This window comes from Triturus cristatus, chromosome 11 (genome assembly GCF_964204655.1).
Source record: "Triturus cristatus chromosome 11, aTriCri1.1, whole genome shotgun sequence".
In the NCBI taxonomy this organism is placed as follows: Eukaryota; Metazoa; Chordata; class Amphibia; order Caudata; family Salamandridae; genus Triturus; species Triturus cristatus.
In genome coordinates, this window is record NC_140594.1 from 112,436,392 (window position 1) to 112,450,856 (window position 14,465).

At 55.7% G+C, this 14,465-nt stretch overlaps 1 protein-coding gene across 2 annotated transcripts in view; it reads right to left on the bottom strand.

Annotated features, from left to right (window-relative positions):
• The window catches only part of LOC146783444 (coiled-coil domain-containing protein 74B-like), a 353,886-nt gene that overhangs the window by 298,645 nt on the left and 40,776 nt on the right, over nt 1-14,465 (bottom strand). The window lies entirely within an intron of this gene.

Consider the following 14,465-nt stretch of genomic DNA (forward strand, 5'->3'; position numbering starts at 1 on the left):
GGGGCGTGGCCGATGTAATTAAGGGCGTGGCTTAAAACCACCTAAATTAAAAATCCGTGTTTACTAGCATAGTGTGCCGCCTGACTGGTATTTTGCTGTTTCTGCCATTGCATCCAGATATATAATACAACAAGCATTTGCAATGCAATAGGTCTCGCATTTATGCGAGTTTGAGCTATTGGCATTATAAATGACAATGGCTTTTATTTATATTTTAAAAACCAAAACATAAATAAAAGGCATTGTCATTTACAATGCCAATAGCTCAAACTCGCGTAAATTGCAAATGCTTGTTTAATAAGGGTTTATTTAGAAATGTACTGTTCATCATATTGTGTGCAGTCCAGAGCTGCATCTTTTACTCTTTATTTTTGCAGGGCCTATGTCTTGTCACAGTGCATCCAAGTGTCCTTTCACATATTTACACCTCTTCTTGGGAGTATGAGGCCGCATGCATGGGTATTAAGGTTTATGTTTGTATGTGCTTGTGCAGTGCTCTTGTTGGTCCTTTGAGGTTGCCACATTTAGTGTTTGGGATTTGGGGATGAACATTACATTGTGTTTATTAGGAAGGTAGGATGAGGCCACTGGGTATTACTATGCAAACTCTGTTTGTGATTTGCTTGCAGGTGTGCTGAAAGCAGGGTAGTCCTGCAGGGTTCCTGCCTTGCTGCCCTCAGCTTGAGATGTGCGAAATACCGACCTCCTTTGGGAGTGCCTTAGCAAGCACTAGTCCCTCCTAGAGTATAGAAAGGACCCACAAATACTGAAGGGCTAGATGGTCTAGCATTAGGCTAGGTCAAAGACAATAGAGAGCAAATCCTAGTCTCTAGACGATCTTCAAGAGGTAGAGAGTAGACAGAGGAGCAGGACAGGAGTTCAACCCTGCCGACTTTTAAGTGGGAGTAAGTGGGTGAAGCACTGGGAGTCAGTGCCTTTCAGGTCTCCTACCCCAGTGGGTGAGGTAGGGTAGATGGGACCCAGCTCCATTATCCATGGGGAAAGCCCATTATCAGACTTGACCCTCAGTGGGTGGTGTCGTCAGGAAGGAAAACCTGGGGCATGCAAGTTTCTTTTGCTAACTCACTAGTGAAGAAGCCTCGCCTACAAAACAGGGTGGGGAACTCTGCACAAAGTTCCCTTGAGTTAATGAGGCCCTCAGTTTAAAATGGATGGAAATGGAAAATCGTTTGATATCTGGACTAAGTGCTAAAAATCCACCAGTGGATTTCTTCCACAATTAGCACTTCCTCCAAAATTCAAAACTATTTTCCATTTCCATCCAACTCATAATTGAATCTTTCCAAACCAAAATTACAGAGCAGTCCTTAGCAGAGAGCAGTTCAGTTCTACAGATGATGCTGGTTGCAAAAGTTACATTTAATTCCCCACAGTACGTCAATGTCTGTGTTCTCTATTTTGGTGAGTGCTCTCAATTAAGTCCTTCCGTTCCCCTGAGACGAAAGAAAATTGTAGTACTACTTTTTTTATTTAATGTTCCGGTTTTTGCCTTACAAAATTCTGGTCACCCTGACCCAAAGACAACAAGCATTTGCAATGCAATAGGTCTCGCATTTATAAGAGTTTGAGCTATTGGCATTGTAAAATTACAATGCCTTTTATTTATGTTTTGGTTTTAAAACAAATAAAAAAGGCATTGTCATTTACAATGTCAGTAGCATAAACTCGCATAAAAGCAGTGTGTGGAGTGCAGCAGTGTGCGGCGTTCAGCAGTGTGCGGCATTCAGCAGTGTGCGGCGTTCAGCAGTGTGCGGCGTTCAGCAGTGTGCGGCGTTCAGCAGTGTGCGGCATTCAGCAGTGTGCGGCGTGCAGCAGTGTGCGGCGTGCAGCAGTGTGCGGCGTGCAGCAGTGTGCGGCATGCAGCAGTGTGCGGCGTGCAGCAGTGTGCGGCGTGCAGCAGTGTGCGGCGTGCAGCAGTGTTTCATGTAGCAGTGTGAGGCATGCAGCACTGTGTGGCGTGCAGCGGCGTGCAGCAGTGTGTGGCGTGCAGCAGTGTGTGGCGTGCAGCAGTGTGCGGTGTGCAGCAGTGTGCGGCGTGCAGCAGTGGCATGCAGCAGTGAGTAATGCAGCAGTGTGCAGCAGTGTGTGGCGCGCAGCAGTGTGTGGCGCGCAGCAGTGTGTGGCGTGCAGCAGTGTGTGGTGTGCAGCAGTGTTTCGTGTAGCATTGTGCGACGTGCAGCAGTGTGCGATGTGCAGCAGTGTGCGATGTGCAGCAGTGTGCGACGTGCAGCAGTGTGTGGCGTGCAGCAGTGTGTGGCGTGCAGCAGTGTGTGGCATGTAGCAGTGTGCGGCGTGCAGCAGTGTGCGGCGTGCAGCAGTGTGCGGCATGCAGCAGTGTGTGGCGTGCAGCGGCATGCAGCAGTGTGTGGCGTGCAGCAGTGTGTGGCGTGCAGCAGTGTGCGGCGTGCAGCAGTGTGCGGCGTGCATCAGTGTTTCGTGTAGCATTGTGCGGCGTGCAGCAGTGTGTGGCGTGCAGCAGTGTGTGGCGTGCAGCAGTGTGTGGCGTGCAGCAGTGTGTGGCGTGCAGTGGCATGCAGCAGTGTGTGGCGTGCAGCAGTGTGTGGCGTGCAGCAGTGTGTGGCGTGTAGCAGTGTGCAGCGTGTAGCAGTGTGCGGCGTGCAGCAGTGTGCGGCGTGCAGCGGCATGCAGCAGTGTGTGGCGTGCAGCAGTGTGTGGCGTGTAGCAGTGTGTGGCGTGTAGCAGTGTGCGGCGTGCAGCAGTGTGCGGCGTGCAGCAGTGTGCAGCATGCAGCAGTGTGTGGCATGCAGCGGCATGCAGCAGTGTGTGGCGTGCAGCAGTGTGTGGCGTGTAGCAGTGTGCGGCGTGCAGCAGTGTGCGGCATGCAGCAGTGTGCGGCGTGCAGCGGCATGCAGCAGTGTGTGGCGTGCAGCAGTGTGTGGCGTGTAGCAGTGTGCGGCGTGCAGCAGTGTGCGGCGTGCAGCAGTGTGCGGCATGCAGCAGTGTGTGGCATGCAGCGGCATGCAGCAGTGTGTGGCGTGCAGCAGTGTGCGGCGTGTAGCAGTGTGCGGCGTGTAGCAGTGTGCGGCGTGCAGCAGTGTGCGGCGTGCAGCAGTGTGCGGCGTGCAGCGGCATGCAGCAGTGTGTGTCGTGCAGCAGTGTGTGTCGTGCAGCAGTGTGTGGTGTGTAGCAGTGTGCAGCCTGCAGGAGTGTGTGGCGTGCAGCAGTGTTTCGTGTAGCATTGTGAGGCATGCAGCAGTGTGCGACGTACAGCAGTGTGAGGCGTGCAGCAGTGTGTGGCGTGCAGCAGTGTGTGGCGTGCAGCAGTGTGTGGCGTGCAGCAGTGTGAGGCGTGCAGCAGTGTAAGGCGTGCAGCAGTGTTTTGTGTAGCAGTGTGAGGCGTGCAGCAGTGTGCGGCATGCAGCAGTGTGTAATGCAGCAGTGTGTAATGCAGCAGTGTGCGGCGTGCGGCAGTGTGCGGCGTGCGGCAGTGTGCGGCGTGCAGCATTGTGCGGCGTGCAGCAGTGTGCGGCGTGCAGCAGTGTGTGGCATGCAGCAGTGTGAGGCGGGCAGCAGTGTGAGGCGTGCAGCAGTGTTTCGTGTAGCTGTGTGCGGCGTGCAGCAGTGTGCGGCGTGCAGCAGTGTGCGGCGTGCAGCAGTGTGCGCAGCAGTGTGTGGCGTGCGGTAGTGTGCGGCATGCGGTAGTGTGCAGCGTGCAGCAGTGTGCGGCGGGCAGCAGTGTGCGGCGGGCAGCAGTGTGCGGCGGGCAGCAGTGTGTGGCGTGGTTTGTAAACAACAAGAAAAGCGGACATCAAAGGAAGGGTGGGAGGGAACGAGCATATGGGGTGTGAGTTATAACAAAAGTTAATTGTTGTAAGAGGGGACGCAGGAAGTGAGGCCGAGCGCGTGCTGGCGAAAGCAGTCTGCTGCTTTCAAGTCCGATGCCAGATGCCAGCTTTGCGCTTGAATGCCTCACATGCACTGGCCATAAACCGCATTCCTAAGGTCTTGTGCCCCTTACTAAATCTCTCTGAATGCGTGAGGCGGCGCACACGCAGGAAGTAGCTGGTGGCAAATGGAATGCACGTGGTTATGCGCGTAACCGCCACCCGAATCGCCTGGGAAGCCTTTGGGAGCATTTTTTGAAGCCCCTATTTAAGTCTCGCTGAGCGATCGCTTACGCTATAGCCAGGCGAGACCTAAAAAGCAGTAAATTGTGCTTTGCCATATAGCGTTAACAATGACCAGCTACAACATTACTGCACGTTCTTCCACATTTACTTGAACTGTGTTAGGTGTAGCATTTTGCTTGTGAACACCCGTCACGAGCTTCATCACACTGAAGAGTGATAAAAGCAGAAGTGCTTAACACCCACATGAACTTCATTTATCCGTGATTAGCGCATGGCTTTAATTGGATAGCAATTAGGGAAAATGTGCTTGCCTCTAGCTTGCAATAGACTGAAATATACGATTGGGGTAAATGAAGGGGGTAAAACATAAAAAGCTAAAAAAAATACAGCAACCTGTACAAAAGAAATTAAAAGTCTACTACAGATAAAGAGCTGGCATGTAGATTATACGCATGTCCGATAATAAAATGCGAGCAATACGGTTTTAGGTTTACCCTCGACAAAACGGCGCAGAGTGCTTCAAAAATAGCAGCTTTTGCTAGTTACTAATTTACTTCAAATTGAAAACATACACCAGCAGGAAAACCGGGTGGACTGCAGTACACAGTTTGCTCCGACTTCCCGGAACCCAGCAGCAGCAAAAGGCTATCGGCAGAGCAGAGAGACCCAGCATCCTGCTTGGAACATGGCCTCTTCTGCCAAGTACCTGGGCTTCGACTTCGGCAGTAGCGGTCCGTGGAGGGAGTTCCGTGGGGCGGTGAGGCGGGCCGGGGAGGGGCAGGGTGGGGAAATGTAAACACCGGAATATGGCTGAAGGGAGGTAAGTACACATTTAAATAAATAAAATGAAATTCGTTGCGCGCGCTGCATCGCATTTTGCGATGCAGCGCGCGCAAAGGAATTTGTTTTATTTATTTAAATGTGTACTTACCTCCGTTCATCCATATTCCGGTGTTTACATTTCCCCGCCCCGCCTCACCGCCCCACGGAACTCCCTCCACGGACCGCTACTGGACTTCGGCACCCAGCAGGTAAACAAACATGTTATCGGAGACCGGGTTAGGGACTCATCGGTTCTCGCGGGGAGACAGAACGTGACGATATTTGGGGGCGACCCGCAGCTGTGTTTGGAGGCGAGTTTTAAAATGTGGCACCGCCGACCCTGTGACATTAATGTCAATGAAAAACAAGCCCGCGAATGGTGCGCGCGAGATACGGGAGCTGCTGGTGTGCGCACGCGGTTGCGAGCAGCAGCATATGTTTCCAATTATCGCTCCCGTGTCCGGGCACGATAATTGGAAACATATGCTGCTGCTGCTACGCATAACAGACACCAATAGGCCATGGGCAGAGCAATGCGCCCGCCTTTGTCCAATTGCGTGCTGTCTTTGTAAAAAATACGCACGCAAAGGCCAATAGCGTGGCCCAAAAGGAAAAGCACACGCTCGTGCGTGTGCGATTCCTAAACCCCCTTCAAGAGGTCTCTCGCTGCGCGAGACCTAAAAAGTAGCATTATACCTACAACAAGCCACGACTATTGGCTTTGTCAATGGTTGTTAGTTACATAAGATAAATAAGCAATAACTATGGCTTTGTTGTATATAATATTGAAAAACGTCGGTTCTGAAATGATGAGACTGAAAGAACTATAACAAGTCTTTTTGAAGTTGCATCAAAGACAGTAAAGAGTGGTATGCTGGAGAGTTAAGATATTTTTTCCCCCTGAGGGTGAGGGCAAAAATGGATAGCCCGATAGATACCCGTCTCAGCACCTGCTTTTAAGAACTGCTGGTGTTGCGCACCGCAGGTCCAGGCCCACTTAAAGCCCTGTCCATACCTAAATATGTTAATCATCCTATACTTTTCAAAAATATCAATACATGCATACTAGCAAGACTAGTTTGGTGAGGTGCCTGTCCCTGAAGAAAACTCCAGAACGCTTTCATACTATAGCATCAATTTGTTGCCATTAGTTTCGTACAAGCATTGGCAAAGCCAATAGGTCTTACCTATGCAAGAGCTATTGGCTCTGCCAATGTGTTTTAATCAAGTTGTACACCAGAATGGTTGCTGTTCAGCATGGTTAAAAGTTTGTGACTTAGAGGAAAGTGGAAAGTGTTGTGACCTGTGTTTGTCTGTACAAGGCCTCTAGGGGTCTTCGACCGACTCTTTACCAGTATTACTTAATCTGTGGGTGCAGTTAATAACTTTTGTGACATAGTGCATTAATTAATTTGCATGCAGAAGAATAAAGACATGCAAACCAGAGCTCCATGTGTGGAGTGCTCTGTTACATGCTTCTGGGCTGGGGAGGACGCTACAACTGGCGATGGGATAGGAGGTACGTGACTCAAAGGATACAAGACTTCTCTCCTTGAGAGTTTGCCATGGCCCAGCAAACTGCTCGTGCATTCCACACGCGCCCCAAGAAGTGGGCTACAGTTGGCGTATGTTAGAAGGCGACCTCAGAGGGGCCCGAAGGGGGCCCTGACTGTCCTGAGACCAACCCTCGAGGTATCGTAGCCGGGCACTGGCGGGAGACTCCTCAGGGGAGGAATCTCGTATCTAGGATCGTACACTCGGCACCACACGACAAAGAGACACCACACCGAGAGTTCTTAAGGGCAAATCTTTATCAGATTGGAGTGGTAAGATCTTTATAATCAGCAAGGCAAAATATATACAAGTGGAGCGCGGGCTCACAAAGTCTTGGAGGGGGGTTAGGAGGTAGCGGGACAGTCTTTGGGGGAATGGATCAAATGCAGGAGCGTATCCGGCGCACAGCTCACAATCCTCGAGCTGGGGGTTACGCTTGTCGTCGTGGGGTCCGGCGGGACCAAGGGAGTCTGGGGGCGCTGCGAGATACTCAGCAGGCTCGAGTACAAGTTCGGAGGTCTTACGATCTTCAGGGAGCCGCGAGTCACTCAGCAGGGCTCAAGCACAAGTTCGGAGGTCTTACGATCTTCAGGGAGCCGCAAGTCACTCAGCAGGGCTCACGCACAAGTTCGGAGGTCTTACGATCTTCAGGGAGCCGCGAGTCACTCAGCAGGGCTCAAGCACAAGTTCGGGGGTCTTACGGTCTTCAGGGAGCCGCGAGTCACTCAGCAGGGCTCAGGTGTTTCCAAGGCGAATCTGCCGGACAGTCCCAGGGCACCCCTTGTTATAGGGCGACTCCTCTTTGACGTCCGGAGTCTGTGCAGGCAGGGGTCTTGTTACCTGGGGGTCGCTTGTTGGCGGTTTCCTGCTATTGTCCTTTGATCCTTTCAGGGCCGGGTCGGGAGGAGCCCCAGACACCCAGCAGGCGTGGAGCCAGCCCTCGGGGAGGCCGGCGGGTCGATCGAAACCCACCTTCCCAGGGAAGCGCAGAGGTGTGATGAAACTGCTCCTCCCTCTCTCATCCCAAGGGGAGAGCGATGTCCTCCAGCCGGAGTGGCGCCTGTAGGCTAGGGTCGCGCTGGGGCCGGGCGGCCATCTTGGTGCATGAAGTGGGCACGCGGGCCCGGGGTGGCCGAAGGAGGAAGGCCTACGGACGGGGGAAATCCGGGTCGGGTGTGTGTGTTCTGGTGGGAAGGATCGGCCAGGCCAGGGGCTCGGGGCTGGTGTGAGGTGCAGGGGTCAGGTCTGACTATGTTACGAGGGCCGGGTCTAACACGCGTCCCCCCCAGCTGAAAGCCGGAGAGAACTACCCATCTTCTTGGGGGTTCTCTTCGCTGAGGCGGAAGAATCGGGAGAGGCCATCGGAGTTGGCGTGGTCCGTACCAGGGCGATGTTCCACGGTGAAATCCATCCCCTGGAGGGAGATTGACCACCGCAGAAGCTTGGGGTTTTCTCCTCGCATCTGCATGAGCCATCGCAAGGGGCGATGGTCGGTCTGGACCCTGAAATGGGTGCCGAACAGGTAAGGGCGTAGTTTCTTGAGGGCCCAGACTACTGCGAACGCCTCGCGCTCAATGGTACTCCATCTCTGTTCCTGGGGCAACAGCCTTCGGCTGAGGAAGGCCATGGGCTGGTCCAGACCCTGGTCATTTACTTGGGAGAGGACGGCCCCGATGCCATGCTCGGAGGCATCAGTTTGTACCACAAACTCTTTGGAGTAGTCGGGGGCCTGGAGGACGGGGGCCGTACACATGGCCGTTTTCAGGGCATTGAACGCCTCTTGGCAGGCAGGGGACCATTGTACCTTCTTGGGCTGCTTCTTGGACGTGAGCCCCGTGATAGGACCGACCAGGCTGCCGTAATTCCGGATGAATCTCCGATAGTAGCCCGTGAGGCCCAGAAAGGCTCGGACCTCTGTTTGGGTAGTGGGAGGTTCCCAGGCTAGGATGGCGTCGATTTTGGGCTGTTGAGGGGGACCTGCCCGCTTCCGACCTGGTGCCCCAGGTAGGTTACCGAACCTTGCCCAATCTGGCATTTGCTGGCTTTCACGGTGAGGCCCGCCTGGCGTAGGGCGGTTAGCACCCTCCGGAGGTGTTGGAGGTGCTCGCTCCATTCTGAACTAAAAACTGCGATATCGTCGAGATATGCAGCGCTGAATTTTTCCAGCCCGGCCAGGACTCTATTTACCAGTCGCTGGAAGGTGGCCGGGGCATTTTTCATCCCGAAGGGCACTACGCGAAAGCGATAGTGCCCATCCGGGGTGGAGAAGGCGGACCGCTCCTTGGCTCCCTCTGTGAGCGCAATTTGCCAGTAGCCGCAGGTGAGATCGAAGGTGCTGAGGAACCGTGCAGCTCCGAGCCGGTCAATGAGCTCGTCGGCTCGGGGAATGGGGTGGGCATCGGCTCGGGTGACCTCATTGAGTCCCCGGTAGTCCACGCAAAAGCGGAGTTCCGGGGCGACCCCGGGGGCGGCTGCTTTTGGGACCAGGACCACGGGGCTGGCCCAGGGGCTGTCTGAGGGTTCGATCACGCCTAGGGTCAACATTTTCGAGACTTCGGCTTGGATACAGGACCGGACCCGATCGGGTACTCGGTAGGCTCGGTGTCTCACTGGTGGGCTGTCCCCGGTATCCACATCATGGACACACCAGTCGGTGACCTTGGGGACCAGGGAGAAAAGGTCCGGAAACTGCCCTAGGAGCTGGCGGCAATCCTCACGTTGCTGGGGAGTGAGAGACGGGGAGAGGTTCACTCCTTCTACGGAGCCGTCCTTCTCCTTGGTGCATAGAAGATCGGGGAGAGGATCCGACTCTTCTTCGGACCCGTCGTCAGTGGCCAGTAGGAGGCTCAGCTCTGTCCGCACAAAGTGGGGCTTGAGGCGGTTCACGTGGAGGACCCGGAGGGGGTCCCGGGGTGACTGGACGTCTACCAAGTACGTGACCGGGCTCTTTCGCTCAACTACTTTGAAGGGCCCGGTCCATTTACCCTGGAGAGCGCAGGGTTTCACGGGGGCCATGACCCACACCAGCTGGCCCGGCTGAAACTCGACTAGCGCGGCATTCTGGTCGTACCAGCGCTTCATCTCCTCCTGACTCGCCTCCAGATTGGCCTCTGCCATTTCCCGGAACCTCCTAGTCTGATTGCGGAGGGTCAGGACGTAACGGAACACGTCTCGGGGGGGTGCCCCGGGGCGCCGCCTCCCACTCTTCTTTGACCAGGCTGAGGGGCCCCCTGACGGGGTGCCCGTAGAGTAGCTCGAAGGGGCTGAAACCCAAGGATTTCTGGGGAACCTCTCGGTATGCGAATAGGAGGCAGGGGAGCAGGAGGTCCCACTTACGCCGGAGGGGCTCTTCCAGGCCCGCGATCATCCCCTTCAGAGTCCGGTTAAACCGCTCTACCAGGCCGTTTCCTTGGGGGTGGTACGGGGTGGTGAACTTGTAGGACACCCCGCACTGTTGCCATAAGGACCTCATGTATCGGGAGATAAAGTTGGTACCGCGATCGCTCACGACCTCGCGGGGAAAACCCATGCGGGAGAAGATCCCCATCAGCGCCCGGCCCACCACGGGGGCCGCGACGGTGCGCAGGGGGATGGCCTCAGGGTAACGAGTGGCATGGTCCACCAGGACGAGGATGAACCGGTGCCCCTGGGAAGTTGGGGGGTCCAGAGGTCCTACAATGTCGATCCCGACCCGCTCAAAAGGGGTACTGACGACAGGGAAGGGCTGGAGGGGAGCCTTGCGCTTTCCTCCACTCTTCCCACTGGCCTGGCACGTGGGGCAGGACTTGCAGTGGGCTTCTACATCCGCTCTCATTCTGGGCCAGTAGAAGTGAGTCACGAGGCGACTGTATGTTTTGTCCTGACCCAAGTGGCCTGCGAGGGGGACGTCGTGGGCCAAGCCCAGGAGGAGGTCTCGGAAGCGTAGGGGTACCACCAGCACTCGGCCGGACCCTAGCTCCACCGACTTCTGTTCGCTGTACAGAAGGTCATTCTCCCAATAAACCCGGTGCGTCCCCGTCTGGTCGCCTGCGGCCTGGGCCTCTGCCTGTTGCCGGGGCCCGACCAGGGAGGGACAGGTAGCCTGCTCTCGGACTCCTCTCGGGAGGGGCCCCCTTCGTGGCGCCACTGTGCTAATTCGGGCAAATCGCCTAACTCGGTGTCTGGGGTGGAGTCGGAAGGCGGTGGTTCGTCACTGGCGAGCGACTCTTCTGGTGGGGGGATGTGGGGGCCCTCGGCCGGGACCATCCCATCTTCAGGGGTCGGGGCGTCGTCGACGTCCCTCAGGGGGGTCAGTTGAGCCGCCATGGATCGAGTGGTGGCGCACACCCACTCAGGGAGGCCCATCATCCCTAGGTGGGTCTTGCGCTCAACTTGCCCCCAGGGGGAACTTTCCAGGTCGTTCCCCAGGAGACAGTTGACGGGCTGGGATGTTCTCACTGCGACCTTCAGTTTACCGACCACCCCTCCCCACTCGAAAGGCACCAGGGCTACCTTACATAGGCTTTCTGTGTTGTCGGCTGAAATGACAGGGCAAAATACGATGGGGAGGACCTGGTCCTCGTGGACTAAATGGCTGAGGACACCGGTGATACTGGCCCCGGTGTCACGGATGTCTTCTAGTTGGTGGCCATTGATCGTGACGAGCTGCCCATATTTCTTTGTGTTAGAGGGCAGGAGGCTCCCAGGGACCATCTCTCTATCTCCTAAGGACACTAGGGCCATAAAGGCGGGTTCCCACTCCTCGGCCTCCTCAACCTCCTCCCCCAGGGCTACATTGGCTATCTGTCTAGCGGGGGGTGCTGCCTGGTTGGTGCGTGGGGCCATGGGGCATTCGGGGTCGTTGGCGTAATGGCCGGGCTTCTGGCAACGGAAACAAGTGATGGTTACCCGGTGCCCCCGTCTCAGGGGGGGGCCGGATACAGCTGGTGGGAGTGCCGGGAAAGGCGGAGGTTGGGATTTCGGGGGGCTAGCCTGGGGCTCTCTCTGCCCTCCCTGGTTTCCAACCCCCTCTCTGGCGGGGTGGTCCCTGACTGGCTTGGGGGTACTCTCCTACAGGGCCCCGGGAGACCCGGGTGTTGGTCCAGCGATCCGCCTCGACAGCCAGCTTTCTCGGGTCCGTGAGCTTGCTGTCGAGCAGATGCTGGCGTACTTCCACAAAACAGTTGGCAGCCAGGTGTTCCCATAGCATAAGGTCAGTTAGTTCTTCCAGGGTGGTTACCTTGCTGCCCTTGATCCACCCATCGAAGGCACGACTGAAGAAATTCACATATTCCACCCAGGTGGTACCCGGGATCTTCCGGCAGTCCCGGAACCGCTGGCGGTACATCTCCGGGGTGAGGCCGTACCTTGTGAGGAGGGCCGCTTTTATGTGTACATATGAGGTCTGCATGGAGGTGGGTAGGTCGAGCAGGGTGTCTCTTCCTTCGCTCAGGAACCGTCCCCATAACCCAGCCCCCCAATCCTTCTGCGGGACCCGGTGGGAGGTCATGGCGACCTCGTAGACCCGAAACCACTGCTGAATGTCATCATTCTTGTAATATTCCTTGACCACATCCTTGGGGATGTGGACCTTCTGTTCCGTCGGGGCGGCCGCCTCCCGGTTCCCCGGGGGCCGCGCTTCTTCGCTTCTTGCTTTCAGTTCTATTTCCTTCAAACTGCGTTCATGCTCTAGTTGAAGTCTCCTTCCCTCGTGTTCTCATTGGAGTTTCTTCTCTTCCAGTTCTCCTTGCACTCGCAACTGTTCTACTGCTAGCTTTTTCTCGGCTAATTTCAACTCGCCCTCAATTTTGAGTTTGGCTAATTCGAGCTCGTGATGGCGACTTTTTTCTCTGTCTGCGAGTTCCTCCGGGGATAGGCCCTCGTCTGGTACGAAGCCTCGCACCTGGTTGCTGCTGCGTTCTCCTTGGGAGGGTCCTGCTTCGTCGTGGGGCTCACCGCTCCTTCTGGGCGGGGGGCTCCCGAATCCACCCAAGCTTTCAGTGCCTTTTGCATATCTTCTTTGGTGTTGAGACCAGTGGTAGCGATTTTGAGTTCCTTACAGAATTGCTTTAGTTCCCTGTGAGTGTACTCTTCCAGCTGTTCCACCTGGAACACGGTACTGACGTCGTCTTCTACGAGAACCACGGTGTTTCCTTCTGCCATCTTTGTCGGTAGCGCGTCAGCCGTTCACGGTACGATCTCTAGATTATGGGCCCGAATCCCGTCGCTTGCCACCAATGTTAGAAGGCGACCTCAGAGGGGCCCAGAGGGGGCCCTGACTGTCCTGAGACCAACCCTCGAGGTTTCGTAGCCGGGCACTGGCGGGAGACTCCTCAGGGGAGGAATCTCGTATCTAGGATCGTACACTCGGCACCACACGACAAAGAGACACCACACCGAGAGTTCTTAAGGGCAAATCTTTATCAGATTGGAGTGGTAAGATCTTTATAATCAGCAAGGCAAAATATATACAAGTGGAGCGCGGGCTCACAAAGTCTTGGAGGGGGGTTAGGAGGTAGCGGGACAGTCTTTGGGGGAATGGATCAAATGCAGGAGCGTATCCGGCGCACAGCTCACAATCCTCGAGCTGGGGGTTACGCTTGTCGTCGTGGGGTCCGGCGGGACCAAGGGAGTCTGGGGGCGCTGCGAGATACTCAGCAGGCTCGAGTACAAGTTCGGAGGTCTTACGATCTTCAGGGAGCCGCGAGTCACTCAGCAGGGCTCAAGCACAAGTTCGGAGGTCTTACGATCTTCAGGGAGCCGCGAGTCACTCAGCAGGGCTCACGCACAAGTTCGGAGGTCTTACGATCTTCAGGGAGCCGCGAGTCACTCAGCAGGGCTCAAGCACAAGTTTGGGGGTCTTACGATCTTCAGGGAGCCGCGAGTCACTCAGCAGGGCTCAGGTGTTTCCAAGGCGAATCTGCCGGACAGTCCCAGGGCACCCCTTGTCATAGGGCGACTCCTCTTTGATGTCCGGAGTCTGTGCAGGCAGGGGTCTTGTCACCTGGGGGTCGCTTGTTGGGGGGTTTCCTGCTATTGTCCTTTGATCCTTTCAGGGCCGGGTCGGGAGGAGCCCCAGACACCCAGCAGGCGTGGAGCCAGCCCTCGGGGAGGCCGGCGGGTCGATCGAAACCCATCTTCCCAGGGAAGCGCAGAGGTGTGATGAAACTGCTCCTCCCTCTCTCATCCCAAGGGGAGCGCGATGTCCTCCAGCCGGAGTGGCGCCTGTAGGCTAGGGTCGCGCTGGGGCCGGGCGGCCATCTTGGTGCATGAAGTGGGCACGCGGGCCCGGGGTGGCCGAAGGAGGAAGGCCTACGGACGGGGGAAATCCGGGTCGGGTGTGTGTGTTCTGGTGGGAAGGATCGGCCAGGCCAGGGGCTCGGGGCTGGTGTGAGGTGCAGGGGTCAGGTCTGACTATGTTACGAGGGCCGGGTCTAACAGCGTATGTGGAGTCACAGCACAACTTCAGCTTTTGAGAGGGCCTCGAAGAAGGTGAAGTCCCTACAGAGGATCACAGTCAGTAAGCCTGTCAAAAATCTGCTGGTACTGCTAAAACCCGGGAAACCTGAAGCTGAGCTAGATTCATATCGGCCATTGTCATTAATTAATGTGGATGTAAAGATTCTGGCTAAGCTGATAGCCAATAGGCTGCAGCCCCTTCTTCCCCTCATCGCTCGTCCTGACCAGTCGGGATTTATCCCTGGGCGGTCTACTTCCCATAACCTTTGGACTGTATTTTTGGTGTTACACTACCTCCATCCTGACGTGCAGGCCACAACAGTTTTCCTCGACACTACAAAAGCGTTCGATACGCTTGAATGGCCATATCTATTTGCTATACTAGCCCCATGGGATTTAGCCCGCTCTTCATTAACCTGTTCCGATTGCTCTACACTATGCCCACTGCTCGGATTAGGGCAAACAGCCTCCTCTCGGAACCCTTCCCTATTTCGTGAGGTACTCGACAGGAGTGTCCTCTTTCCCCCCTGCTTTTCACGA